The sequence below is a fragment of the Priapulus caudatus genome, unplaced genomic scaffold (genome assembly GCF_000485595.1).
Source record: "Priapulus caudatus unplaced genomic scaffold, Priapulus_caudatus-5.0.1 Scaffold94, whole genome shotgun sequence".
NCBI classification, from domain to species: domain Eukaryota; kingdom Metazoa; phylum Priapulida; class Priapulimorpha; order Priapulimorphida; family Priapulidae; genus Priapulus; species Priapulus caudatus.
Window position 1 is genome coordinate 435,788 of NW_014577155.1, and position 5,097 is coordinate 440,884.

Here is a 5,097-nt window from a genome sequence, read left to right on the forward strand (position 1 = left end):
GGTCTTAATTAAAAACATCGCTAATTAAATCATTAAAATATATTACTAAATATTAATAAATAGTTGATTATTGTTATTATGTATCTCATCGTGGTGTTGCGTCCCGTCGCGTGTCACTGCCCGTCGCAATGATTGGATTCATCCCAGGCTCTGGTAACTCGGTGGTGAACTGCGCAAAATGGTGGATTACTTAATATTTTAATGGTTTCTCCGCCTCTCTCTCCACACCCTACGTTCCCCCACCTCTCAGCTCTGCAGTCTTTGTTTCAGGCGCCATGCATAAAGGCGACATTTTTGTTTGTTGTTCTCTGCTACCAAGATATAAAATAAAGGGGTAAAAAACAAACGGGGGGTATGGGAGTCCTCCCCCAGACAATTTTTAAAATGTTGATCACAGGAGATGGTATTTGAGGCACCTTTAAGTACATGTACAGCCTTCATTCTGAGTAGAACAATTCTTTTTTTTTCCTTTTTTTTACTTTCGGATTAACAGGGAGGCAATGGCTTCTTTTGGCCCCCCCTAACTACGCCACTGTGTTCTGCTGGCAAGTGTCACTAGAATTGATCCTTTTTGATAGTTGGAGATTGCTATCATATCCACGCTGAGTCGAATCGGCTTCGATAGTATGAAAACTACGACGCCATTTACTTTACACGCAATTTCCATCACGGCAGGCTACAGTCCGTTATACTATAGAGTCTATCCCTCTGCTGTTTGTTCGAGCGTGATGTCCGTACGTGTGATGTCCGCACGTGTGATGTCCGTACGTGTGATGTCCGTACGTGTGATGATATAAACAAAAAGCAGAGGAAATGTGTAAATCTACAGACCACTCTAGCGAACAGGACGAATTATGCTTGTTTAGCGAGTCAATCTTCAACTGTCAACATCTTACCTAACTTCAAACGCAACATATAGGTGTACTAAAAACAAGATCTAGTGCAAAACGTTAATCTTTACTGTAAAAATGACAGAGCTAAACTCATAAAATTGCAAGTGGCGATGAAACTATTATACATGCAGTCATGCAAAAGTTTTTGTTTTGACATATGGTATCACAGCTTACTTATTTATCCAAATTTAATCATTTGCCAGGTGGAATACTGCAATAAATAAAGGAAGAGCAGTTTTTCGCATATTTTGTTAGTTTCGCATCTTTTATGAGAAGAAGAAGCTCAACATTCCTCATTTATATGTTGTTGAGGCTGTGAGGCGAGCAAAGTGACTGCAATAACTAAACAGCAATTTTTTAAGTTAGGCCACATTTTTATTGTTATAATGCTGTATATCCTCCTTGTTTTTCTTTTGATGAGATTGCATGACTTGTCCAAAGAAATTGCATTAATTTAAGAGCAACTATAAATTGGTTTCAATTTGTTTAATATTTCAATATTGTCGTATATAAAGTTCCGTGGAATTGTTTTGGGTATAGCTTTAATACTTGTAACTGGACTACAACCAAACAGACTTTTTGGTCATATTATTGCGCATAGTTTGCCTTTGTCAGTGTAAATCATCTATTTATTAGTTTGGCACTGACGTGGTCAGACTGGTCAGTGCACCTGCGAAATCCTGGTGCTTTGCGTGTTTTCGGTTTACACGCACGCACGCACGGGCTCACGCACGCACGCACGCACCCACGCACGCACGCACGCACGCACGCAGGCACGCACGCACGCACGGGCGCACGCACGCACGGGCGCACGCAAGCACTCGCGCGCGCACACGCACACACACACACACTCTCGGAGTATGTTCTCTATTAAACTGTGAAACGTTAGATGAACACGCAAATAAGAACATTTTAAGAGCAAGTTATTACTGGTCATCTAATTAATATAAAAGTAGAGAAGCAAAGTCCACAATTATGGGCCAGGGGTATAAGGGGGGACCTCGGAAGATAGATAGATAGATAGATAGATAGATAGATGGAAAGAGAGCGAAAGACAGAGCGAGAGAGCGAGAGAGAACGACTATCGAGTACGCACAGCCAATCTTCCTGCCCGCGCTACTGCTGCGCGTCTGTCTGCATGTACGCACGATAGCTAGATACGAATACAATCTCTCCGCCATCATCATCACATCGTGAAGGAATATACACGAACTCGATCTAGCGCGTAAATATACAGAGACTAACATCCCACGGCCACCCGCGCGCTGACAGCACGTGAAACCACCATTTGCATGTTGCCTATACTATAATTTACGTGTGTGTTTACTACTTGCGTATACACTCCTACTATACGTTCGCATGCTTTTACGAAGGTCGCCGGTGGGACTCGGCACGACTGAAAGGTGTCAGCAAAATGTAATCAAGATGTAATCATCAGCAGAAATCTTGGACATGATCACCAAGGATTCTGCGCCTCGTACACGAGACTGCCGAGTGAATCGGAGTTCTATAGAATCACCATAGAAAACGTTGACATGGTCGCCAGCTGAGGATGTACGCGTCTATGGGACGTGAGACCAAAAGTGAACGACCGACGTAATCACCAGAGGAATCTTGAACACAATCACCAAAATGTCTGCGCCTTGGATGTACGACTGACAGCGTGCGGCTGTTGTAATCGTCCGTATAAACAGCACCGGCATTAGTTACTCAGTCCTCTTCAACCCAGACGAGACATCGGGTAGCAGCAGCAGCAGCAGCAGCAGCAGCAACAACAACAACAACAGCAGCAGCAGCAGTAGTAGTAGTCGTCGTCGTAGTAGTAGTAGTAGTAGTCGTCGTCGTCGTCGTCGTCGTCGTAGTAGTAGTAGTAGTAGTAGTAGTAGTAGTAGTAGTAGTAGTAGTAGTAGCCGCTAACCTAGCTAACTAAACAGAAATCTCGGAGCAGAAAGACTAAAAAGGCGTTGCGTCTGTCGTTCTCTCTGCAATCTATGCGGTTTACTGGCTTCAGTGTTAGTTGTTCGTTGGCTTTAATTACTAGCAAATTTAAAAGAATTCGATTGTATATAAATGGATTGGTATATATTTCACAACTCTGCCGTGTTGTCCCGGAAGTCCCGGTATTTTCTATGTAATCTATGAGGTTTGTTGGCTTCAGAGTATATTGATGGCTTTAATTACTACTCAATTTATGGGAATACCATTATATATATATAATTGAATCTGTATACATTTCACAACTTTACGGTGTTAGCCCGGACTCTGTGTCTGACATTTTCTCTGCATTTCGTGTGTTATATTGGCTTCTTAATTGCGTGTGTTAATTGCGTATGTTAATTACGTGTGTCAATTGCGCTCGTCTAGTCCTACTCGTGTTGCCTGCTGATTTTTCTCGAGATCAGCATAATTTTAAATTACACATTTATAGTCTGCTAAAGGTTGCTCTTGCGCAGCTGATAAGGCAACCTTTCACACGCTTCTTCCCACAGACGTTATGTAATCTCTATTAAAACATGTAATCTCTATTATATGTCTTATAATATCGGCAAACGGGCGCCATGTAATGATTTTGTTGCGGAATACAGTTACAAACCTTTTATGGAAGATTGCTTAGAAACGTTAGAGCACAGTACGTCTGAACACAGCAGGAATACGTTATCTGGAAAATAGACTGTTTATAATTAATTTGTTGAGATCTACAGATAAAGCCCGTTCTTCCTAAATGAGAAAAAACTCTTATTATTTTAATTAAAAACTTCGGTAATGAAATCAGTAAACTATATTACTAAAATTATTAAATAGTTTATTATTGTTATGATGTATCTCATCGTGGTCTTAATTAAAAACATCGCTAATTAAATCTTTAAAATATATTACTAAAAATTATTAAATAGTTTATTATTGTTGTGATGTATCTCATCGTGGTCTTAATTAAAAACATCGCTAATTAAATCATTAAAATATATTACTAAATATTAATAAATAGTTTATTATTGTTATTATGTATCTCATCGTGGTCTTAATTAAAAACATCGCTAATTAAATCATTAAAATATATATACTAAATATTAATAAATAGTGATTATTGTTATTAGTATCTCATCGTGGTGTTGGCGTCCGTCGCGTGTCACTGCCCGTCGCAATGATTGGATTCATCCCAGGCTCTGGTAACTCGGTGGTGAACTGCGCAAAATGGTGGATTACTTAATATTTTAATGGTTTCTCCGCCTCTCTCTCCACACCCTACGTTCCCCCACCTCTCAGCTCTGCAGTCTTTGTTTCAGGCGCCATGCATAAAGGCGACATTTTGTTTTGTTGTTCTCTGCTACCAAATATAAAATAAAGGGGTAAAAAACAAACGGGGGGTATGGGAGTCCTCCCCCAGACAATTTTTAAAATGTTGATCACAGGAGATGGTATTTGAGGCACCTTTAAGTACATGTACAGCCTTCATTCTGAGTAGAACAATTCTTTTTCCTTTTTTTTACTTTCGGATTAACAGGGAGGCAATGGCTTCTTTTGGCCCCCCCTAACTACGCCACTGTGTTCTGCTGGCAAGTGTCACTAGAATTGATCCTTTTTGATAGTTGGAGATTGCTATCATATCCACGCTGAGTCGAATCGGCTTCGATAGTATGAAAACTACGACGCGCATTTGTTACTTTACACGCAATTTCCATCACGGCAGGCTACAGTCCGTTATACATAGAGTCTATCCCTTGCTGTTTGTTCGAGCGTGATGTCCGTACGTGTGATGTCCGCACGTGTGATGTCCGTACGTGTGATGTCCGTACGTGTGATGTCCGCACGTGTGATGTATGCACGTGTGATGTATGTACGTGTGATGTCCGTACGTGTGATGTCCGCACGTGTGATGTCCGTACGTGTGATGTCCGCACATGTGATGTCCGCACGTGTGATGTCCGTACGTGTGATGTCCGTACGTGTGATGTCCGCACGTGTGATATCCGTACGTGTGATGTATGTACGTGTGATGTCCGCACGTGTGATGTCCGCACGTGTGATGTCCGTACGTGTGATGTCCGCACATGTGATATCCGTACGTGTGATGTCCGTACGTGTGATATCCGTACGTGTGATGTCCGCACGTGTGATGTCCGCACGTGTGATGTCCGTACGTGTGATGTCCGCACGTGTGATGTACGTACGTGTGATGTCCGTACGTGTGATGTATGTACGGTGA